Source organism: Marmota monax, unplaced genomic scaffold (assembly GCF_021218885.2).
Source record: "Marmota monax isolate L192 unplaced genomic scaffold, Marmota_monax_Labrador192_F-V1.1 WCK01_AAM20220418_F8-fsc00062, whole genome shotgun sequence".
In the NCBI taxonomy this organism is placed as follows: domain Eukaryota; kingdom Metazoa; phylum Chordata; class Mammalia; order Rodentia; family Sciuridae; genus Marmota; species Marmota monax.
The window spans coordinates 2,933,525-2,960,144 of NW_026695221.1; the positions used below are offsets into that span (position 1 = coordinate 2,933,525).

General features: G+C 37.4%; 1 protein-coding gene across 3 annotated transcripts in view; it reads left to right on the plus strand.

Moving 5' to 3' along the window:
• Positions 1–26,620, plus strand: part of Opcml (opioid binding protein/cell adhesion molecule like) — a 1,182,194-nt gene that overhangs the window by 743,555 nt on the left and 412,019 nt on the right. The window lies entirely within an intron of this gene.

Consider the following 26,620-nt stretch of genomic DNA (forward strand, 5'->3'; position numbering starts at 1 on the left):
TATTTAAAAAATAAAATCAATTTAAAAAAAGAAAAGGAATAGGTATGAATCATTGTTTTACAGGAATTTGTTTGTGTATTTTGATTTAAAAAAAGAAAAACATCAGCTCTTTTGAAAATCTGATTAAAACTATTATGATGTTGTGCGTATGTGGGTGTGCATTTGTGTAAGTGGCACATCATTTCAGAAGCTTTTCCACAGTCCATATGAACTGAATAATAGTATGTAAGTGAAGATTGTCTATGTTTTGTTTGGAATAATGAAGACAAAGAGAAATCCTGTATCAAAGTTCAATATAAGTAGTCTCTTCCAATTATGCTTTAAAGTTTAGATTCTAGCTTTTAAGGATGTTGGTTTGATTTTCTTTTCCTTTACTTTGGACTGTTGATTTTGTGAGTTTAGGTGAATATATATGATCATTTTTCCCCCTTATTACAAGGAAAAAATAAAGGGGGATGAGGAGAATGAGAATAAACATGCAGTTCGATGATGAATCTCTTTTTGATGTAGCTGAGGGTTGTAGAATTACAGCATGAGCTGGGGATTCTTTAGTCACTGGAAGACTTGCAGTGGCAGACTGTGGTTCAGCAGGACTAGTAGATACTCAGTCAGTGTTTGTACCAGCAATGTCATGCTGCCAAGGTCCCACAGGAGAAGTAAGCTTTGTAGGAAGTACTGAAGGCATGCCTGGTTCTCCTTGAAGAAAAGTAAGAGGTTAGTAGAAGTCAAGGGGTGGCAGAAGTGATATGAAAAGGGCATCCAGGAGGTGCACTTGGAAGGACAGAGGTGCTATGGAAGGACCATATTTTGTAGGACAGTACAAAAGAAAAAGGAAAATAAAAAATACCCTGCTCAAATGACAATAAAGATCTCCTTTGCTACAAGGTCTATACAGGGTTTTCTGTGCTTATACAAGTTTGATGAGCTAACTTTGAAGTGTTGAAAATTTGAAGGGAGGAAAGGAAAGGAGCAGTTTGCGTGGAGGATGTTGAATGGGTGAGGGGGAGTCAGGAGAAACGGTCAAGAGAAAATGACCACCGTGGTCATTTCCAGCCCCATTATGAGTCATGATGGATGGGTTTGGAGAGGCAGGAGGAAGAGTAATTATTTAAAGATGGCAATTAAGAAAATATGTCTAAGTAGAGGGAAAATGGCAGCGCCAATTCTGGCTGTTGATGTGTCTGATGAAGCAAGACTGATTCACCTACAAACTGACACAGCTGCATTAATGTGGCTGAAAATAGCAGTTCTCATCGCCTGTGATGGAGCTGTGGTAGAGAGTGGTGCATCACCTGTGGGCTTATGAATGTAGATTATTCCCCTTTGACTGAAAATCATTTCTACCTGGCTTCTTCCAAGGGTGTTGAATCATTGCCTCCTATTGTCTGCTAAATGAGCATTTAAACACCAATTTGTTGTTTGGAGTTTGGACCTCTGTTCATTGGGTGATAGTGAGGTATATTAACCTTATGCTTTTGAAATTTCCTCTTGTATTTTGTGTGGATTTTTTTTTTTTAATGCCAAGTGTAATTGCCGTGATTTGCCCAATTGCTTTCATGTACATGCAGTGAGACAGGTTTATGATACTGGGATATACGAGTCAGTGAGCAAAATTAAGCCTTCATTATCTGAGTCTGTGACTGTAGCTCAGTTATAAGAAAAAAAAATGCAGGTGGGAGAAATTTGATTTTGAACTTAAAGAGACCTTACCTCACATAGACATATTCTAAATATATCCTATTGCATCAAACCTATTGAATTTTGTTATGCTTCCTCTGCATTTTCTTTCACCAATATTGCTGAGTATCAAGATTGTTCTGTGAAGAGATGCAGTCTCTTGTAGTTTTAAATTAAAACATATTTCTATTTTTCATTTTGAAGAAAGCACCCACATATGTTTCTTGTCCTTAAAAAGGTAAGACACATGTACAATTCAGAAGACAAGGTAGAGAGACAGAATTCATTACAGAAAAGATCCTCTCCACACACACACAAAGAACCCTCTAATTCTCATGGGTTATGCTCTGCAAACAAATCCTTGGAAATCTCTCTGGGTTCCATCCATAATCCAGCACCTCCTGGTGTTGTCTATAATTGGGTGGTATGATTTTGGCTTCTGATATTCTTGGAGGAAAGAGCAAATATGAAGGGTCTGATGATAAGTGAGAAATGCAGAAGAAATAGTGCTGAGCCAACTCTAAGAAAGAATCTTTCCATGCAAGGAAGTTGCAAGCTGAGAGCTGGTTAATCAAATTAAGGCACCTAATTGGTATTTGGAATGCTCTGCCACTACCAACCTTACAAGACAAGGCAGGGGTTATTCCATGCAACTAGAAGACAGAGTCTAAACAGTTGTAAATATATGTTGAGATGAAATTGTAAATTTCATATTTACTCTAGGGAGAAATCTAACTTAAAGAGACCTTGCATCACATAGACATATTCTAAATATATCCCATTGCATTAAACCTATTGAATTCAGTTATGTTTCCTCTGCATTTTCTTTCACCAATATTGCTGAGAAGAGACCACAATTCAAGTTTGATCCCCATAGTAACTGAGTGAAACATCAGATGGGGAGTGACCTTATGGCCAGTTGATTAAAAAATAATGAATGATGAATCAAGAAGAGAAGTAGTACATGAAACAATATGAATATAGCATATGCATATGAAAATAACCCAAATTGGAGGAAAATAAACAAGATCTAAAAAAGATTCTATCCAGCATTTGTGAACCTGAGGTTAGGTACACCTTGACATCTCCACATTATCATTGTACTATTACAAATGTTAATGTGGGGTATTTTCTTTTTCTGCCTATACTGCCTCTGAAATCTGAATTAATGATATATGGTTAATATAAAATAGAGTTAATAATAAAAGTATATTGTTAATACATAGTTCATAACAGCAGATGTAGATAGATAGGGACCCAGATGAGAGGATTCAGACCATTTATGAGAAAGATAGTTTGTGATCTCTAATCCTAAAGCAGGGTGATTTTTACCAAACTAAAATGAGAGGAAAACTAAAGAGCCCTCCACTGAATTCTGTGTTTAGAAAAGGCAAGGAGAAATGAAGAGTATTGTCAGAGGTGAGCTGAGAGGCTGTTTGTGTAGGCCAACATTGGATAGAAGGGATAGAAGCAGGATCTTTTGCCATAGATCTCTGATATATGCTTTTCTTTAGAAGATGAGTCAATCAGGTAGGCCAAGGTCCCTTCTCCAATACTGTCTGCACAGAATGGCTATTTACTATGTAAGTTTCCAGGTTTGGGTTTTTTACTGGTTCTACCCTACACTTTCATCATTCATTTACTGGCTCACTCAATGGTATTAACTCTGGTTTATTCATAATAATGTCTACCATTTACTGTGTCCACCCTGATCATTGCCCTGTACATGGATTATTTCTAATACTTATGAGGTAAATAACCTCACTTAAGTTATTCTTGCTTTGCTTCCAGGTCCTCACTTGTCAAATAAGGATTATGATGGTCTCCATCTCAAGGGTTGTAACATGGTCTAAATGAGTTAATTCATATGAGGCACTTAGCACATGATTAGCACCTCATATATCCTAGCAGCTGTCATTGTTAAATTCATCTTCCATTTGAATTATCACTATGTTAAGATAAGTTAACCCTTTCTTCAAAAATGCAAGATGACTAGCCCTCATTTTTCAAAGTCAAGAATAAATATTATCTGGACTCAAGCATTTTAGTGGAAGCAGCTGAGTTGTGAAGTTGGGATAATCAGATTTTGAATGTTAATTCTCCCAATTTGCTATATCACTGGGAAAGTTATTTAAACTCTGTGCTTTTTAAAAAATAATTGGATTATTTGTGGATATTTTATCATTGTTGTTCTTTTTCCTTTGTGCTACTGAAATATTTGGTGCTTATCAGATTCATCGTTTGCAAATTTTTCTTCCATTCTGTAGGCTGACTCTTCATTCTGTTGATTGCTTTCTTAGCTGTGCAGAAACTCTTACACTGATATAATGCTGTGTGTTTATTTCTGCTTTGTTGCCTGTACTTTTTGGATCTCATCCAAAAATCCTTTGCTCAGACTAATATTATTGGACATTTCTCATATGTTTTCTTCTAGTAGTTTAATCATTTTGAATCTTACATTTAAATCATTAATCCATTTCAAGTGTATTTCTGTATATAGTAAAGAAGGGTTTAGCTTTATTCTTCTGCATTTGGATCTTCAGTTTTCCTAGTGTTGTTTATTGAACACTTTCCTTTCTCCATTGTGTTTTCTTGACATCTTTTTCAAAAATCAATTGATTTTAAGTGTGTGGATTTATTTTTGTGTTGTCTATTCTGTTCTATCCATTTATGTGTCAGGTTTTATGACAGTATCATGCTATTTTTGTTACCATAGCTTTGTAGTATATCTTAAGGTGAGGTTGTGTGATGCCTCCAGTGTTTTGTTGTTGTTGTTGTTGTTCATTTTTTTGTTTTTTATTTTAGTTTTTTTTCTTCCTTAAGATGGCTTTGGCTATTTGGGGTCATGGTTGTGTGTGTCGTGTGTGTGTGTGTGTGTGTGTATATGTGTTTTCATAGAGAGAATTTAAAATTGATTTTTTTTTTCTATTTCTGTGAAGAATCCCATTGATTTTTTCATTGGGTTGCTTTGAATCTGCAGATCACTGGATAATATGGATGTTTTAACTATAATAATTCTTCTAATTCATAAATATGTAACCTCTTTCAATTTAGTTGTATCTTCTTCAATTTTCTGCTTGATTATTTTTCAGAATCTCTAGTTTGTGATCTTTCACTTCCTGTTTTTTCTGTCTGATTTCATTCCTTATATTGCCTGTCACCTTACAGATCAGTTTAACTATGACTATTCTAAACCCCTTCTCTGAGATTTCTTCCATAGTGGTGTCAATGGATTCTGTTACTGAAGTATTTTTGTTTGTTTTGGGCAATTTATTCCCTTGCTTTTTCTTTTTTTTAATATTTATTTTTTTAGTTTTTGGTGGACACAACATCTTTATTTTATTTGTATGTGGTACTGAGGATTGAACCCAGCGCCCCGCGCATGCCAGGCGAGCGCGTTACCGCTTGGAGCATTGGTGGTTCAGTGGTAGAATTCTCGCCTCCCACCCTTGCTTTTTCATTCTGTTTTGTGTCTAACCATCTAACAGTAAGGTTCTGAGGCAGTAGAGTGTCTACACTGTGGACGTATAATGTTGCTGAAGGTTTGTAGTACCTCACCATGTAGAGGGAGAGAAATAATAACACCAATAAAAATAATATACAGCAATAAACCAAATAGTTCCTGCTATGACATCTATCATGTCAATTATCACAATAAATAGAAATGATGTGATCAGTTATTGCCTCCAGTAAAAACAGTAAGTTTGCAAAAGGGTTTATAATTTTGAATGGTAAACTGGGAGAGAACAGAAGAGATGTGGGATGTGATGATTATGAAATAGAAGGAGAGAAAATAGAAATAAAACATTAAAGGAGGAGTGAAAGAGAGAACAATATAGTTTGGCTGTTATCGAAGAAAGGAGAGAAAGAGAATCAAGGGAAACAGATAAAGTGAGGGAAAAAATGTGTAACATACAAATCAAAGACAAAAAAAGAATACAAAACAAAACTAAAATAAACTAATCAAACATCCTAGTCCTTAAAATACATAAACAAAAAAAAAAGAACTGCTTTCAAAAAATGTTAGAAATGAGAATAAAAGAAACAAATATTTATAATGTCCATGAACCATCCAGGTCACCATTAAACAGAGGGAAAAAGAAAAAAGAAAAAAAAAATCTTAATGAAAAGTTAAAGAATTTTTTCCATTGCAGTGCAGAAATTCTTGGCTTCCCCTCTCAGCAGTGTTAGGTGGGTTGGACTAGAGTGTGATATTTGCTCCACCCTTAGGGTGGGGTCACTGGAGTGTAAGAGGAAATACTGTAGGCGGAGCTCCTGGAGGCCAGGTTTAGGTTTAGGTAGGCTCCCTGTTTTGTGTTGAATGGCAGTTAGTCTAAAGATTTTAAATAGGCAGACCTCCAGGGCCCAGGAGTTGCCAGTCATGCTGGGAGACTGCACCCCAGGAATCTCCCCTGGGTTCCACTTGTGCAGCAGAAGAGCCAATCCTTAATCCCCTCCATCACCGGTGAACTCTGGGTTTCCTGGTCTCAGTTTCAGTTTCCAAACCCAATCACTCCTGTCCCTGTGCTTTCAAATCTGCAGCTGGACTCCTCTCTCCCATCTGGTCCTCCATGCCAATGGACTCAATGGGGAGGAGAGAGCCAGGTAGGTTAACAGGACTGGGATTCCCCTCTGTAAACAACCTCTCCGTGTTTGATTTTCTCCTGGTCACTCAGGAGGAAATGTCATGCAGTGTGGGTTTGTCAGGCCTGTATTTTGGGCCCTGTATGGGTTTGCCAAGAATTGGCTCCCCCAGCTGCCAGACTCTGTGCAACAGATGCAAAATGCCTGCCCCCTCTGTGCTCCGCGGGCAGCCAGAAGAAATGCAGCTTCTTCCCGAACTAGGATATTATGCAGCATGCCTTTTAGGTTAATATGGCAATGTCTTTGATCTCTGATTTCTCTGTACCCAGACATGCCTCAGGCCTCCTAAAAATGCGGGTTCCTTTAATTCCCTTATCTCTTCACTTTTTTTGTGGGGGAACCTCTCCGGGTGGTGCCACTCATGGTGGCAGTGGCAGTGGTGCTGGGGATTTCTTCCTTATTTTATTATATCCAACCTCCTGAGTCTCTGATCTGCTTTCACTGTCCAGTATTAATTCCAAATAAACCTCCTCCCCCTGCTCTTTTTGCACCCACCTTGCTGAGAAGCTACCTATCTGCTTTCTTAGTTGCATGCCACAGAGCAGCCAAGAAAGTGACTTCCTCTGTTCCACCATCTTGAAACGCCTTCCACATGAAGTTTTCAAGTGTTCTCTGGGCCTCAGTCCACCAGGCAGTTGGAAAAGAAGGGCTCTTCTTCAGTTTTCTTTCATATATCTTTTGTAGTGTTCAGTATGCACCTCCTTGGTTAACTTTATTCCTAAATATTTTGTTTATTTTTGTTTTTATTGTAAATGTTGTTATTTTTTAAAATTTCTTCTTCACATTGTTCACTATTAATATAGAGAAATACTACTGATTTTTGTAGGTTGATATTCAGTCCTGCGTCTTTACCAAATGTTTAGTTTTAACAGATTTTTACTGAAATCTTCAGGGACTTCTATACACAATTACTCATCACCTAATTATAAGAGTACATTCTGAGAAATGTATCAGGAAAGTTTGCTTCTGTGCGCCCATCACTGGCTACACTTATGCTTGGGTATTGCCCACTTCACACCTAGGAGATTTGGTATAGCACTTTGCTCATGGGTTACAAACCTGTACAACATGTCACAATGCTGAGTACTATAACCAACTGTAACACAATGATAAGTATTTGTGTATATGAACACATCTAAACATAGGAAAAATACAATAAAGATAACAATATAGACGATATACGGAACCACACTTCTATAGAGCACTTACCATGAATGGAGCTTACAGGACTGGAAGTTGCTCTCGGTGTCAGTAATTTGCATGGGGAACAAATGTGAAGACCTAGGACATCGTTGTATTTGATTGTAGACTTTATAGAAACTGTACTCCAGGCTACAGTAAATTATAGTGAAACAATTTTTCTTCTGTAATAAATTAAACTTAGATTGCTGTATTTTTTTCTATTTTGAAACAAATTTTTTAAACTTTTTGACACTTGGCCTAAGACACAAACATTGTACAGATGTACAAAATTGTTTTCTTTCCTTATATCCTTATTTTACAAACTTTTTTTTAATTTTAAATTTATTTATTTTATTTTATATTTCTATTTAAAAATTTTTCTGTTTTAAAAACTAAGACACTAGCATACCTAGACCTGCACATAATCAAGATCATCAATATGACTGTCTTCCACTTCTACATCTTGTCCCACTAGACAGTTGTCAGGGGCAACAACACTCACTGAGCTGCCATCTTCTATGAGAGCAGTGCATTCTTCTGGAATCATCCTGAAGGACCAGTCCAAGGCTGTTTTATAGCTAACACTAACAAACACATATGTGTAGTGTGTTTGTACATATGTACAAGTATATTTTATATATCTAAAAAGTTTGTATGTATATGTGAATATACTCTAAAATAATGATAAAAATATTTTTCTTAGATATTATCATTATTTTAAAAACTTGTGTAAAGCAGTAGCATGATTACCTATCATTGCTATCAAGTTTTCTATACTGCACATAGTTGTTTGTGCTGTACTTTTATATGACTGGCAGTAGTAGGTTTGCTTATACCTGCTTCACCTTAAGCATATGAGTCAAGTGTTTGTCTACAACATTATGACAACTACCATATCACTAGATGATAAGAAGTTTTCAACTCCATTATAATTCCGTAGAATCACCATTGTGTATGCAGGCATTGTTGATCAAAATGTCACTGTGTGGCACATGACTATGAAGATCATGTCTTCTATAAACAGAGACAATAGGTATGTGTGGTTTTTCATTGTATTAATTGGAAGCTCCCTAGTGAAGTATAACATAGAGCTTGTTTCATGCTTATTTGACATCTTTATATCCTCTTTAGTTAGATGTCTGATCTTTTGTCCAGTTTTTCAAAAGGGTCATTTGTTTCTTATTATGTGCTTTTTCTTCTTTTAAAAAAATTGTTCTTTTTAGTTACACATGACAGAAGAATCCATTCGACATAATAACAGCATAGGATATATCTTGTTGTAATTCAGTCCCCAGTACCTTTCCTTCTCCTTCTCTACCCCTACCCCATTTCCCTTCCCACTATTGATCTTTCTGCCATTTACTCAGTTATTTTTTTAAGTTAATTTCTTATGGATGTACACGATGGTGAGATTCACTGTGGTATATTCACATATGTATGTAGGAAAATTGTGTCAGATTCATTTTACTATCTTCCTTTTCCTATTCCCTTTCCCTTATACTCTATATTTGGTAAAGCAATTCTTTATCAGATACATATCTTTTGCAAATGTTTTTTCCCAGCCTGTGACTTTTATTCTCATTTTCTCAATGATTCATGGAACTTTAAAAAAGGTAATCTCTGTCCTCAAAAAGAAACAAAAATGGGACATGAAAACTTTAGATTTCAAATTATGATATAAAGTGTTAGGAAGGATCTGGTGATCAGATTCTGAAAGGATAGATATTTAGAAACTTTGTGGTCTATGCTTCTGTCTCCCCATCCCCTTTTGTTTGTACCTACATTTCTTCCTTGGAATATATGGCTCCATGAGAAGTGATTTCTAGTAAAGGCTATTTTTTTGACATGAACAGTATTGAGATACACTCTCTTTGTGTGTGTTCATACAAGTGCATCTTTTCCTTGACTCTTCCTCTTATTAGAGCAAGAGTAATAAGAAATACCATCTTTACTATGGCTCCAAACCCCTTATCTATTAGGAAGACTCAAAAAAAAATCATGATAGAATAAAAACTGTGGAGGGAACAATGCACCGTAGGTAATTAAGAGAATTATGTTCTGATCAGACAAATGGACAACACAGCAGCTGAGGCCATTTGGGATGTACCTTGACAGTGCTATCTGAAGTAGGCTTTTCTGTTCTGTGGAATAATTTTGGGACAAACAGGAAGGGGAAACAGTGGAGCAAGTGGCTATTGGAGGTGCCTGTAAAGGCAACAGGGATGCCTTTGACATTCTTCTACCCCTGCTTTGCATTTTCTCTTTGCTGTTGCCATTCACTGGGGTTACTCTCACTGCCTGTGTTCAAAGGAAGCTGTCACCCTTCCGCTCAGCCTGGCAGGCTGAAAGTTCAGAAGATAAGAAGCCTTCCCTGGCATGAAATGCACCGTGAAATGTGTTTGAAAATAAAGTTGTTAATGACAATTGTCATCAAAAACTTGCTTTCTCAAATGCATTTTTCATAGTTTCCAGGCCAACAGGAGCTTGTCTTGAATTGAAATTTCTGACGGTTGGCTAACTGTGTGACAGACAAGCAAGAATACTTAATGTGTACGGGCACACATGAAAGCGCACCTGTGCATATAATTACCTATATATAGACAGTGTCTGCCCACAATTCTCAGAGATAGACAGTACCTACACTCTATGCAACTACTACATACAAACAAAGAGTAGCCTCATCTTTGGGCCCTGGATACTTGTGGAAACTTTCCTTCTGAGAGAGTCTACAAACCAACTTTAGTGCTTAGGGAGGTAGTGTGTTCAAACAGACAAAGAGAAAAAACAAAACAAAACAAACACACACAGAAAACATCAGAAAAAGATGGAGCTATTGACTGGAAGGTGAGCCCATAGGTCCATTGGCAAGTTTATCAGTTGTTCCCTTATGACACCTAGCTCAAAGGTATTTACCCTTCTCTGACTGCACTTGTCTTTTTACTTTGTTAAACTAACAGAAATTTGACCAATTAGTAATGCATTCAGGTTAATAAGCTTCTTCTGGGAAGACTAAAGTGTTAAGAGTCATTCATATGTTGTTGTTAAATTTGTTTAATTAAAGTTGTTTTTTTCTGACCCCCTTGCAAGGGCAAGCCAAGATCATCTACACTGAAGGAAGATGAAATGTGATGCAATGTATTGAGAGCCTGTTATGTGCCAGCTTCAGTAGCATTATAAACTTTCTATCATCAACCTTTACAATGGGATTTCAGATAGGTATTTTTACTCTTAAGAGAATGGAAGCATACAAGGGTTTAAGAACTTGTTCAGTATCACCATGTCCAATAGAGGGAGTGGAATTTAAGTCTAGTTCTCTCCTGACTAACTGGGCACTTTGATGAAGGGAGGAAGCGATAGAGGATGTGGTTTGAAGGTTTTCGATCTGATCTCTGGAAATCCTTTGAACCCTGCATATCTGAAGACCTATATATTGTCAGGGTGTTAGTCTCTAAATAGTTTTTCCTTCATTTAATGACTAAGATATGTTTTAAATTAGACTATACTCCAGATACTTCTCAAGTTGATGTACATTCGTAGATGGTTGAAAATTGGCAGATGACATGAGATTCATAATCTAGTAAGGGAAGAGATAATAACCAAGGATATAGAATAGTTCCCCACTCATCCTCCAGTGGATGTCTGAGACATTAAAAAGTAACAAGTATATATATATATATATATATATATATATATATATATATATATATATATATATACATATATATATATACATACACACACACACACTATGTATTTTTTTCCTATATATACATACCTGTGATAAACTTTTAAATTAGGCACAGTAAAATATTAACAAAAATGATTAATGAAAGTAAAATAGTTTAAACAATATACTACAATAAAAGTTATGTAAAATGGTATGGTCTCTGTATCTCTGTTTCTCTCAAAATATCATATTATTGTATAATATTACCTTTACATTTAAAGGAAACACTTTATGACTTCTCTATGACATATCTGAAACAGCAGCTTCACTACTCTTATATTTGAGGCCATTATTAATTTAAATAAGGTTTAACTGAACAAAGCACTGTGGTATCATAACAGTGGCTTTGATAATGAATGTTGCTGCCAAATGACTGGCAGGAGGATAGCATATATACTGGACAAAAGAATGATTCATGCTTCAGGTGGGATGGAGCAAGATGGTGCAATTTCAGCATGTTGCTCAAAGTGGCACACAATTTAAAAGTTGTGAATTTTTTACAGTATATCTGGAATCTTTCATTTAATGTTTTCAGATCACGATTAACCACAGGTAGCTGAAACTTGGGAAAGTAAATTGACAGATGGGGGGCTACTTTAAATGATTGAAAGTGAATATCAGATAATGGTAGTGAGAAATGAGAAAGAAAAACAATGTGACAGAGACTGATGGTGCAGGGTAGAGTGCACCTTTGGATGATGTATCAGAGCAGCTCTTGTAGGTCTGACATGTCAAACAGAGGGAGCATTTTCCTGTGCAACAATATATAGGAAGAGCCTTCTAGACACAGGAAGTAGAGTGCTTAAGTGTTAGGCAGGTGGGCTAACCTAAAGGCAAGTGTGATATGAGCACACTGTGTAAGGAGAAGAGGCATGAGACCGAGTGAGAGAAGGAGAAATGGAAATCACAGGAAGATATATATATATTTTTTTTTTTTTCCTAATTGATGTTTAAGGCACTATAATTTTTTTTTCAAGGAAATGCTTTCTGTTTTTCAGAGTAGAAAAGCCCCTTCTGGTTGGAGTTGTATGTAGAGTGGGACCATTCCATTGCAATGTTCAAGTGGGACCTGGGATTGACTCAGCCCAGGAAGAATAACAGAGGGGATGGAGGGAACTGAGAAACTTGTGGATACACATAGGTGCTGCAATGGACCGACAACTGATGGATTGCATGTGGATGAAATTAAAAGGAAAGAGAGAAACAAAGGGCTATGATCACGTTAGTCTGAATGGTAGTTGAATTCAGTGAGAAAACCCATAAAGGATGACTTCTATTTTTGGTGAGAGTTGGGTGATTGTTCACCAAATAAGATGTTAGGCGAAATGAGCTGAAATGGAGAGATCTAGTCCACATCCAGGGCTGAGATTTAAATTGGGGAGACAACAGCTTACAGTATGTTTGCTAATGGTACTGAGTTAGATCAATGAAGAAGGATGTAGGTAGAGGAAAGCGACTAAATCCTCAAACATTTCAGCAATTAGACAAATATCAGACAGCAGAAGGGGAGCCATCAGTGTGGAAAGTGGAGAAAGACCAAGAAGTAGAGTAGACGGCAAACTAAAAAGTGTTGCATCACAAGAAACACAAGTACGCTTTCCAGCATGATGGGCATGGCCCTCTGAGGAGGATACTGCTTTCAGGGCACAGAGCACACACATTCCACATGAGAGAGGTAGTTGATGACCTCAGGGAATCATTTTAGTGGAGAGGTAGAGATGAAAGGCTGACAGGGTATGTTCAGGGGAAATTGAATTGAGAGTAAGTGGAGACAGAGTGTATAAAATTCTGTTGTGTTTTGTTCTGAAACAGAGAAAAGAAATTAAGGTGGTAACTGGAAAAAGCTGTAAGAAGAAATCCTTTTGATTGTGTTGTTTTTTTTCTTTATAAGGTGAGGTACCCTAGATAATCTGTGAATGCTGATGGGGATGGGCTCACATAGAGGCATACTTTAATGCTTCTAATGATGCAGGAGAGAGGAGCAGTGTCCACACTGCACTTGGCAGGCAGGCAAGGGCTTGGAATCTAGAGTTCCAGGGGAGGTGTTGGCAACTGACGGTGACTGAGATATACCACCTCTTTTAGTGGGAGGAAGGGATACAGGGCAGGTGATAGTGAAATCTTTCTAAATATATCACTGGGAAGAACAGGGTGCTCCCAGGGTGAGTGTTTCTGTCTTCTTAAGAGTTAATGAATTGGGGTTTCACTGAAAAGGAGGGAAGAGTGGGGCATGAGGATGTGTGAAGGTTTGAGAGTCCAAAGGGAAAAAAAAATGATATAGAAACAGGGTGAAAAAACAGACAAACATATTAGCAAAGTCTCGTATGATGATTGGACCTAGGTGGCTGCCCATTAGAATCCTAAAAGCAAGGTAAAGCATTTGCTTGAAATAATTGGCATTCAGTATGAACTATGAAGAAATACATTCAGAGATTAAAAACTGACTTACTACAGACATATATCGTACTATAATAATCATGCATATTCATTAAGTGCACTCTGCATGCATTATTTCATTTAATCCTTACAACTTCATGAGTTAGATAGTGTTATAGTCTTCATTTACAAATGAAGTAATTGCGACTAAGAGAGGGGAAGGAAGCTAACAGAAGGCCCCACAGCTAGCAAATTGGTCAGAAAGGGAAGGTACTTGTGTGCTTAATGACAGAGAACATGACTCACACCTACATGCCAAGCCACCTCAGAATACAACTGAGCTGTGGGTTTGACATATACTTATGGTACTTTAGTTAAAACTTTCAGCTGTAAACAACAGGTATCATTAGGGAAGGGGAAAGACTTATTTGGGGATTTTGTCTGTTTCCGTTTCCCATCCTTGGACTCGGAGTTACCCAGGGCAGGGTGCCATCCTGGGGAGCAGATCTATTTGTGTATATCAGCACATGTACACATGCACATGTGCACACACACTCACATACACACTCACTTGCTCTCTTACCTGTCACAGATGAAAAGCCTTTTTCTTATTATTTCTCCTTGCCTCAGAGACTCCCAATCCTTCAGGGAAATGTCACAGATCTGCCTAGTCTCTGAGTGCAGTGTTTTGCATCCACTGCTGGGAGTTTTCCACGTATTTACAAATGATAGGGAGAAATTTGGATGTACTTTTTTCCATGGGCGGACTTGGGAGCACAGATGACTCTAGCGGAGAGGCAGGGGGCAGAGGTGGCAGGGGAGAGTGATTCATGTGATCACAGAGGGTCTTTGAACAGGCTCGCTGGATCTCCCTGGGGAAGGTGGCTCTTATACTTTCTGTGTAGTGCTTGCTCTCTCATGGATTCCCAGAGAGTTATGCAAAACATATCACAGGGGTCTCTAATCACCACCTAGAGCTAGGCTTCCTGGTTGAAGATGGAAAGTAAGCAAATAAGTGACAAGTCTCCATTTGTTTACTCTGTGTTTTAATAATTGTCTAATTATGTTCCATTTTTATTTGGTTTCACTGGCAATCAGATAGAGAACTGTAATACCCACTCACACCTTGTAATTACCATTAATTTCTTCCCTTTGCTCTGCACAGTCAGGACAAGGTTGGCAGAGAAGCCATGAGAGATTGAATCAGATGGTGTACAATGTATATGCATGAGGCAAGACTAGCCAAGGCTCTGAGGAGATGTTTCGTGGGGAGGGCTGGAAAGGAAGAAGGCTGAAAGATGGAAAGAGGGGGAGAATACCTTGAATTGGAGACAAAGGCAAATGGAAAGTGTTGGAGTCAGCACAACAGCTTTGCTAGCTTAATTACCATAATGATGTAAAATAGTCCAATCAGCAATCTGGGGCTAATCTTTCATGTATTACAGGTCTCTCCTTCGTAGAGCTTCACAGCTTAAATGCATTTTTAATGAAGATATTTGAGGCAAGCAGATAATTTCCTAGTCTTTCCAGGAGGGAATCAGAGCACATTAAATGGGCTGTTCTTCCCTGTAGCTGTCCAAAGTTCTTGCTTTGTCTGGCACATGGGAGCCAATCAGCATTAAGAATGGGTGGCTCCCCTCTCCCACCCCTCCTTCTAGAGGCAGCTGGGGAATGTGCATCTGGGGAGAGCTGTGGCTGGTTCCCAAGGAGCCTCTGTTCCATCTTGCCTTGTGCCTGAGGGACGTCTGGAGCTCCTCACTAGGGATATCCCCTGGGCTCAAGCTGTCTTGGCTAACAGAAGCTCAGTTTCATCTTGCCTCTGTCATACTAATGGTGAAGATACCACTGGAAGTGCTTCAGAAGCACTTACCTGTAACCCTGACACATTTGTATGCCGGAAAGGGCAAAAGAACAGTCCAGTCTATAGCTGCCACCCCACCTCTCCAGCCAGGAATGACTTTCCTTATGATCTCAAGCACTCAGAGATGGATTGTTGATAATATATTTAAGTGAAGTACAATTTGATTGATTGAACAATTATAGACTTGTGTTATTCAATGTTTAATGTTTTATAATCCAAACACTGGGGTGAACATACACTTTTTTTGGGGGGTACCAAGATTGAACCAGGGGCACTTAACCACTGAGCCACATCCCAAGCCCTTTATTTTATTATTATTATTATTTTTTATTTTGAGACAGGGTCTCGCTATGTTGCTTAGGGCCTCGCTAAGTTGCTGAGGCTGGTTTTGAACTTGTAATCCTCCTGCCTTAGCATCCAGAGCAGCTGGGATTACAGACATGTGCCATTTTGCTTGGCAAGTATCTTAACAGGACCCCTTCAAAAGGACAAGGTTGAGGAGAGTAGTTAAATGTAAAGGAAACACAAACCAAATAAGGTGAAAATAGGTACAAAATGCCCTATTAGTTTATAATGTTGGTAAAGCTTTAATTGTTCTACTGCTAGTGTTTCCTCCTATCACCAAAGACATAACTGAGACTTAACTGCTTGGATGTGTGCCATGAATTCAGTCATTTCTGGAAGTCCTGACTTTGCCTCCATCTGCCACCACCACACTGTCAAATTCCCAGGTGTCCAATGGCACATATCAGTGAATTAGTATGAGATAAAGGAACTTGTCGCATTTGACAACATTTTTCTCAAAAGGTAGATTGCACATGCATTTACATGACATAGTATATAGTATATATTAAGTCTGTGGCTTCCTTGAAGTCAGAGCTCTATTGATATCCCAGGTATATGTTAGATACCTGCTAGTGCTCTGCACATGCACTAGGGAACCTAATTAGATTTCCTTCAAATGCCTATCTGTGAAATAAAAAAAAGTGCTTCTTTTTTTTTCCTACGCTGGGTTTGGCAGAATGATGACAAGGGGCGTACCAAGTTCTTGTGATAATAGGATATAAGGACTTGCATATGAAAGCAAGATCCTCATTACCTAGAGATGAAGGCCCTGCCTATTATTGACCTTTGCAAGCTAAAGATAGTCAGGAAGAAAATTCTTACCTTCATTTTTTAAAAAATATTATGCTTTGTTTCATTCACCTGTTTATTCATTTGTTCAAATTTTCCTGTGTTCACCATGAAGGTAAGACCCTCTCAACTCTCTCAGCTGAGGATTCAGACAGGGGAAACCTTGGAAGGAGAAGAGGAATATTAGCATTCAACATGACTGCCAGGTTATGCAGATTGTGGGGTAGCATACATCACTGCAGGAAAGTTCAGCATATCCTTCCTTCTGACCATGATGAACGGCATAAGAGCCTCCAAGTTACAAATATATTTGTTTATTGAGTTTTATGTTTTATTCTTTGGAAATCAAAATATACTTAAAATATTTTACTGATGATATCTGTCATTATATATCTTGAGGAAAGTGTAGATAATTATAAGAAGAAATGTAAAACTCACTTATCTTACAACTCAGAAATAAGTACTGATATCATATGTTCAGACATACATATGTTGTGTCTTAACAAAAATTTCTTGTAAAGGAAACATTAAGAATAACTCTTTAAATTCTTTCTTCTCCATTCTTCAATTTGATTAAGGTTTATTATCCTATCTTCCAGACTGCTTAGTCTGTGTCCAATCACCATTAAATCTGCCTATTGAGTTATGATCTTTGATATTATATATTTTAATTCTGGAATTTCCATGCAATTCAAAATTATAAACATTTAACTCCTTTAAAACTCTTCATTTTTCCATCTGTTACATCTATTCTTCCTCAATTTTTAAAAAAAATCATATTTAATCAAAGTCTTTGTCTGCTGTCTCTAAGTGTCAGCTGTGGGTCTGCTTATTTTCTTCTCAGTCAGCTATTAGTAATCTTGTAGTGTATACAACATGTTGCGTACAAAGAAGTCATAAGGTTGCAGATATTTTCCTCCAGAAAGCATTTGTTCCTTCTTTTATGCACAAAATATCTAGCATAAAAATACTAAATGTGTGAAAAGTCAAAAAAATATAATTGATAATCGATAAAACAAAAGACAATAGAGGTAGACCCACATGCAATCCCTATAGTGGGTTTAGCAGGTAATGATTAACATGCTTTTTAGGGTTCTCCAGAAAAACAGAAAAGAGGAGGAAGAGGAAGAGGAGAAGAGAGAGATTTGTTGAAAAAATTGTCTCATATGATCATGGAGACTGACACAGTCCATAGGCTGGAGACCCAGGAAGGAGGCAATGTTGTGGTTCAAGTCCAAAGGCCATCTGATGGCAGATTCTCTTCTTATTCTGGATAGTTCAGTCATGGCTCTGTTCAACACTTTGGTTAGGTAAAGCCCATCCACAGTATGGAAGGCAGTCTGCCTTAATCAGAGCCCATCAATTTAAATATTAATTACATTCCAGAATACCCTTAAATAAACATCTGAAATAATTTTTTGACCAAACATCTGGATTCTGTGGCCCTGCCAAATTGACACATTAAACATGTTTAAGAGATAAAAGAAGAGATTAGCAAAACGGATCAAAGAATGGAGAATTTTAATAAAAAGATAAAATCTAAAAAATGAAACAAAGATCTTCTCTTTTTTCAGGCTCAGTATTTCTGCAGTTGTTTCCTTTGTTAATGGCTGGAATTTGGAGCCTCTTGTCCTAACTTCCTACATGGTCTAATGTGATTAGTGAAATAGCTATCTCAGTTTTGTGGGATTTAATCCAGGTTTATTCATTCCTAACACAAATTGCATCTCTCCACCTGCTCTCCAATCAGAATAAGTCCCACCCTTGCACATCACCGTAATATGGTCATTATTTTAAAATATCTTGGTAACACATAAATTATTTCATTGACCAATATTTTAAAGTTTATTCTTGTATTACAAATTTTCTTCACGTTGATGTATAGAATTCTGCAGACATAAGTACTTCCCCTGATAATTGCTAGGTACCTCCTCCTTTACAATTTTTTTAATTATGTTATATTTATTATCTCCTTAAAATATGGATTTTTCTAATTTCACGTTTGCCCTTTTCCCAGTCCTCTTGCTAAAGCCGAGTCGTCTCCCGACAAATTTGATATTCTATTTCAGGGAATTACAAGATGTTCTCAGTCCCTGTTACAAGATCACCTCTGATAACCTAGGCATATTTCCAGAACACCAAACCTGATTTTCCTTGAGTATCATCTTCCCAGCCAGCTGTCTGCTTCATAGATCCATTTTTTATTTTCCACAGGCAAAAAAAAAAAAAAAAAGAAGAAGCAGCAATGAAAATACCACCTGTGGCCCTGAGTCCTTCAATTTCCTATCTAGGACTATAGAGTCAATATAGATACAAAGTCAATTTCTTTGGAATTTTATATTAATACAGTTATATACACTGGCTTCCATTAGTTTAGTAGATTTGAGTCTTAAGAAATATTTTATTTTCAACATGTATTATCTTCAATAATTCAGCAATATCCCAGCCCCTCTCCTCCAGTCATGTGAAACTCCCATTGTATGATGACATGATATATTTTAAGATTGAATATGAAAGTCTCAACCATTGCATCAAGCCACAGATCAATCACAGCTACCACACAGAGCAAATTACCATTTGGCAACATCCATCATCTTTACAAGAGCTACCTGCATCTCATGCCACCTCAGCCAGCTTCCTTGTGCTGGCCTGTTCCTTTCTATGGTGAGTTTTCAGGTAAACTAAAGGGACTTATCCTTTTTATTAGGAGAGGACAGGAATGCAGAATTATATACATGAAGGTAAATGGTTGCTTTCTGATTCTGGAGTTTCCTGATGCCAGCTCCCTACTCACCTCTGACCTTATGATATTGATAAAGAACAGAAGCTCTCCTTGTTTGTTTTTCAACTCATTGTATCTCCCTCCCTTTTGTACCAATGATTTTGAAAAAGGAGAATATAGCTCTGGAGAGGGGAGATTTTTATCTGCAGTCTTAAGATGAAGAAAAAGCAGGTTGCACATAGGTGTTATATTTGGGTTGTGGAAATGTTATAAGGCAATCCCACAACAGAACAACAACTTACTCAGGCCTCTTGAACTTGCTTTGTGATTCTCAGTTTTACCTGATGAGTAGTCTCCTTGCTTCCTAAACATCTGGCTATCCCTTCTTGAAGGGGTAAACAAGAAGTCTTACCTATAGTTAGGGTAAGTGCATTTTGTCTGTTTTTAAGTCCAGATGGTCTATAAATGAGAAATAAATTAAACATAATCACCAAACAGTTGTGAAGGTAAAAGTGCCTGAAAAACCAAGAAAAGCATTTGAGATATTGTAGTGAATGATAGGTAAATTATGGCTAAGAGGCAAATCAGCCCTCTTCTTGTTTTTATATGACCAATGAGATAGAAATGTTATTTAAATTTTAAGTTGTTGAAAACAATCTAAGAGAATACTTCATAACATGTAAAATCATATGAAGTTCCAATTTAGTATCTGTCAGTGAAGTTTTATTGATCAAAGCCACACTCATCCATTTACATATTGTCCATGGATGCTTTTAAATGTAAAAATGGAGTTATTTGCAACAGAGACTATGTGGCCAGCAAAGCCTATAGTATTTGCTTTTCAGCTCTTTGAAGAAGGAGTTTTCCAATTTTTTTCTAAAGTAGAAATGGACCCAGGAGTGACCATTTGTCTATGGTCATGTTTAATCACGACACCATGCAAACTGGAATCAATACCATCCTACATGGTTTCTTATGCATATTAAAAACCCTCTGAGAGCACAGGCTAACACCTCTCTCATTTTCCAGTAGAACCATCTTGAAACTTTTCATTTCCTCAAGATTCCAAACATCTCTTAATACCCTTTATATTTGCATCCACTAAATTCATGTTCTGTTTCACATAGAGGAAAATTACACACAAACCACCCCAGGCTGTCTTTTCTTCCCCTTGTCTTATCTGTATCTAATGCCCAAATTGTCTCGCTTCAGAACATCTCAGCTTAGCATTTAAGTCTCATTTTTCAACCTGCATCTATTTCTTTATCTTCCAGGATTTTATTCTAACAAAGACCCCCTTTAACCTTGATGTGTGTATATGTATACATATGTATATGTGTGTGTATGTATATATGTGTACATGTATATATATATATATATATATATGTGTGTGTGTGTGTGTGTGTGTGTGTGTGTGTGTGTGTGTGTCTATATATGTATATATACATAAAAGGGGTCTTCAATAGAATATATATATTTACAAACACACACACACATATATTTATAACAACACGTAAACAAATATTTTTAAAGAGTAAAACATCAGTGAATAAGAACTTTGAAAAGTACCTTTACACCATGTTCTCTTTTAGCCACAGTTCTTTCCCTTTTTCTCCTCATGCCTAACTAACCTCCTTGGAAGGATAGTCTATATTCACTCTTCTTAACGGTTCCCTTCATTTCTCAATCCATAGAAATCTTAGAGATGCATCATGTTTTGGGAGTGGGGATGAGGAGAATCTAATGTAGGAGGTCAGATTCTGTCTTAAAGACACCTAAAATATCATTGCTAAGTGCTTTGAACTTGATCTTAACAGTGAAGTGCAGTCACTGGAAACATTTCAATCTTTATCCCCTGAGTCCCCTTTCTTCTGATGTATTACATGTTTGTGCAGCCCCTTCACATCCTCACATACATCACAAGAAGTCCCTGCCATGTGAACTATATATAGTAGAGGATCCTGCAAACAGTCATAGAGCCTGTGATTTAAGATGATGAACCTGATGTTCTTATAAAGACTAGTGAGTCATCAAAAGGAAAAAAAAAAAAAAAAACACAACTTGATAGATGTGTTAGAAAGACTAATCATGAAAGAATGAGGAATGGATTTAATTTGGTGAGCCTGGAAACAAAGAGACGAGTTAGGAAACTGGTAAAATTGTCCAGGTAGGGCAAAGGCTTCAACTTTATAGCAAAGGATTTTATGGGGGTCACTAAAATCAGGTAGAAATGAAACTGAGCTCTTTGGGGAAAGATGCTTTTTAAGTTCATAATAAAGACTTCACATTGATTAAGTGTAACCTTTTCACTTCTAACAGAGTCATATTCCATTTAGTTCAGAACATTTATGAATAACTGTATACTATTGGAGATCGTATTTTTGCCTCATGTGGTGCTGCAGTCACAAGAACCTTCTGTTCTGTCTGAGTCAGAAATCTGAAATTCTAATCTTCCCATAATTCCCTGTAGCAAATTCTCATTACAACAAACACCATTAGGGTAAGTGTCAACTTGATTGAGCCATGGATAACCATATTTAACTTTATCTCTGGGAATGTGTGTGCAGGTGTTTTAGGATGAGATTTGCATTTGAACTAGTGGATTAGGAAAGTAGATAACCCTCCCAAGTGTTGGTAGGCACTGTCCAATCCATTGAGGATCTGAATAGAACAAAATGTCAATAATACAGAATTTAATACCTTCCTTTTTTTCTGCATCACTGCTTTCCCTGGGGCATCTTATCTCATCTTCTCTTAGTTTCTGATTGGGATTTATACCATTGATTCCCCTGATTCTCGGGTCTTTGGACTAAGACTGAATTATACCAGAGTTTCTTGAGTGTTCAGCTTGCAAATGGCAGATTAGAAAATTTCCCAGTATCCAAAATTACATAAACTAATTTTTAAAATCAGTATATCTCTCTATTTGTGTCTATGTCTCTTTTCATCTGTATATGTATCTACAAGTATATCTATGTCTATATCTAATCTCTTAGTGTTTCTGTTACACTAGAAAACCCTGATTAATTCAGGAAGCAATGAGTTTAACTAATTACACTCCAGTTTCTAGTACATAGAACTTGGTACATAGTAGGCATTTCATAGTGTTTGTTTGTTGGTTGGTATTTGTTTGTTTTGCAATGCTGGGATTTGAACCCAGGGCCTTGCATATGCGAGGCAATTGCTATGGTGGGATAGTTTGGTGAAGGAAGCCGTCATCTCATGTCCAGAAGCAAAAGAGAAAAAGAAGAATAAATCAGGGATGTCACTAGGGGTGTCAGAAGACCTCACACTAGGGCCCACTTCTAAAGGATTCCACCATTCCAAATAGCATCATCTCCCAATAGCACCACAGGGACCAAACCTTCATTATCTGGACCTTTTAGGAAAAGGAATGCTGGCTATCTGAATTACACTGTATTTACAATGAGGTTGAGGGCAAATAGTAATTATCCAAGGGAAGGTTTATTGGAGAGAGCAATACAACAGGGAAGTAGCAGAGATGTGAGAGAAAGCAGGGAGTTTGGCAATTTGCAGGAGTTCTATGTCACTGAAGGGAAGAGTATAGACGGCAGATATGAGTGGTGGAGCTGGGCATAGAGCTCAGCATGTATCTACACCAAGGATTTAGATTTGAATCAGGAGGTAGAAATGGTGACCCTTTAAAGAATTTTTTTCTCTAAATATGGAAGAGTCAGATTAGAAAGGAACCTAACCTAAGTGCATAGAAGAGAATTCCTACTTGGTGGTACTGCTGTACTGAAATGTGAGATGCCCACTGTTGGATATGTACTCACCATGATACAATAAACCATTTGCTGTAGGTGGACGCTATCTATCATTGACTAGTACTTGTGTAGTACCAGTACTTGAAGAAGCTTCAGTGGACTCTGCCAGTAAATTAATTGACCATCTTCATACATTTTTGGTAGGAAAATATGTTCAGAGTTCTAATAACCAAGAAAAAAATGGACTTTGTAAATGCTACCTAATTATAATTTAGAAATTGCTTCCAGGTATAAATTTTTATTTAAGAACTATGCACATGTGCATGACCTTTGGATTTTGAAACGTCTGAACCAAGATTTTCTTAAAATACCATCAAAATGTGCATTGCCTAAAAATGAACATGTTCCAAACTCACAGAAATTAAATTCAAAAGCAAAGAAACTATATATATATATATATATATATATATATATATATATATAGAGAGAGAGAGAGAGAGAGAGAGAGAGAGAGAGAGAGAGAGAACCAGTTGTATTTTAAATTAACTTGAAAGTTTCTAACTTACACAGAACTACTTAGTATTTTCAGGGCAGGATCATTTATTAAATTGTATATGGGCGAAATTATCATTATAGGACTTCCATGTAGATCAAATCCATTTTGCTTTCAACAAATATTTTGAAGCACATACAATGTGGAAATCACTGTATTAAATGCTAGAGAAATATGGAAAAGTACTAGTAAAAACAGACTCCTGCCCTCAGGGAGAATTCAAGTTAGTGAGGGAGATATACACAAAAAGATAACTAATGACACAATCTTTCTAATAAGGGAGAGTAGGATATGAATTAGTGATAAGATAATCAAGATCATTGTAGTTCTAAGGAGCAAGCAATTAAATATAGCTGGAAGTAGAATATTAGCTGCATTCTAAATCTTGGAGCCACTTTTAATAGGCAAATAAAAGAAAAGAGAAGACCATCTGGTTTTCTACTTTATCATGCTATTGAAACTATACTCTAAAACATTTTCAATAACCTTCTAATTGCTATCTCTAATAGTCTTGCCTCAGCTTTCAGTTCTTATCCTCTTTGTACTATTTGACTTTAAAACTTGCTCCCTCTCTGGTTTCTAATGTTAATTTTTTAAGTATCAAGATGATTTCTTTGGTTGTATTTTCTTCCTTCTGCAGTGTGGGTGGAAACATTGAGTGCAACACATTGTATTCTGCCTTATTCCTGCCTTTGATTGCCTTATCTTGTTCAAGTTCAACTTCCTCCACAGGTAGTGCAACTGAGAAAACTCATGTGTAATGTGAAATGGGCAGTGTGAGGATCTTTGTTCTTGGCATGGAGGAAGTAGCCTCAGCTGCTCAGGGAATGGCCTGAGTATGAACACGCTGCTTCACCATCTAATTTACTCCTTATGATTTCACAGCTAGCAATGAAAGAAGTTAGACTAAAACTGCAGAGGACCCTCCTAGTATAGGTATTTAATGCTGCAAGCCAGTGCCTCTAAGTTGGAGCAATTAACTATGTAGAAGAGATGCCAACACTGCTGTATATATAATATGAGCACAGCAGCTAACAGTTCTGTGATTTTGTTCTTTCAGCCCCATGACCAAGTTGATGCTTCTATCCATCTGCCTGTTGATGGAGCATTTTTCTCTTAACACTGATGGCTTTTGTTGCTGTACTTTAAAAACAGGGTATATTGTGCTGCTGTCTCTGCATTTGAACCCTTAGTGGGCACTGACCTTTCCAGTCTCTGAGTGATTAAAGCTCTTATTAATTTCTTGTGGGACTGCCAACACTGTAAGGCAACAGAGTGGTGGGGTTTTTTTTTAACACGTGGGGCTCTAATTAGCCAGCAAAGGATCTGTCTCATCCTTACTCTAATATCTAACGAAATTATAAATATAAGAAGAAAACACACAAAACCGTCACTGAAAGGAGTAGGTGTTGACGTGTCCAGGGCAGATCTTTAAGCCCAAACAGCGACCCTGCTTTCCTCCTGCACACTCTCCTGGGGCCTAATCAGACTCTTGTACGAAGCTGCATCTGGATGAGACAGCACTGCAGGGGAGGAGAGCTGCTAGGGTCCTGATCAGCCCTGGAAATAATTATTGATTGGGTTATATTGTTAAGTCTCTTCTGGACCTGCCATTCTATGAATAGCAACTCTAAGGAAAGGCAGACAGAATTGAAGTCCCTTGATGTCAAAAAGAGAAGAAAGAGGGATTTAATAAGCATCTTTATTTCTAGGCAGGATTTTAATAGGAAGAATAATGACCACATTTCCAACCTAGAGAAGAAGTAAGTTCTGATTGCAGCTGGGGGCAGTTCAGTTGGTTTAAGTAGTATTTGGGGGGGCTCTTATAAGATACTAAACCCTATTCGCAGAGCTGGTAGGGGTTAGTACACCACTCCTGGAGCACCTACAACTGTACCAGATGTTACATATAAAGCCCTCTAGTTGTGACAATCAGTCAGTTTAAGTTCTAAAAGCACCTGGAAGATTGTCAAACACTAGAATGAATGCCCAAGAAGGGAATTAATTATTTCCATTCTTTTCCCACCCCTAGAATATTTATGTAAACAGGAAACAAATCCAGCAAATGCAAGCCAAGATGAGATGAAGAACGGGCTTTATAAAGACTATTGGGGTATATATCAGTGTCCCTCTTCCCTCCTTCAGCCCTCAGGCTGAAACCATTTTGAGAACCCAAAAGCAGACATTTTGAAGGTAGAGCCACCAACTCCATTTTCCACATCACTCTTTGGTATTTTCTTCTTATCCAAGCCTAGACATGCTGGTGCTGAGAATTCTTCATACCCAGACCCCTTCCTTTTTTTCCACCTCTGTATCCACCTAGTCAAATTCTGAACTTCAAACAGAATGATTCCCAGGGAAGAATGCTACTTGAGGTCTGACCTGCCCTTTTATCTTTGATTTGATTTCACTTCACTCGAGTCTGGCAACCTATACAAATAATTGGGCACCAACATCCTACTTCTGAAGGTGGAGGGACATAAACCTGGATAGTGACATCCCCACGTCGAAGAACACAGAGACTTAATGTTTGGCTTCCAAGCCAGCCCGATTTGGAGTCAGTATGTGTCAAATGGGGAAGAACCTGCACCACTCAGAGGCTGGGTTCATAGAATTTAGCTATAAATCATAAATAAATGCTCTGAGATGGCACTTTTTAATTAAACTTTTTTTATTTGTTAATATGTTTTTTTAAATAAATGGGCTATCAGTGTATTATACTTACTGGATACTCTAGTCATTTATTAACCCTGAGGAACATTTAGAAATATAATATTAAAAATGTTAAGATTTATACTCTACAGTGCTAAACATGACATATAAACTCTGTATGTCCACATGACCTTAAAGGAAACAATCCTGATGAAGCACTTAGCACAGTGCCTGGCATGCCATGGGGCTGCTATGTCCCACTGAGGTTCCTAACTCAACCTTTCACATCGGAGGAGAGTTGGAGTGGTCAGAGTCTAATGTATGGGTTATTGAGGCCCCTGAAACTTGGGCTGGCTGCTTCCTT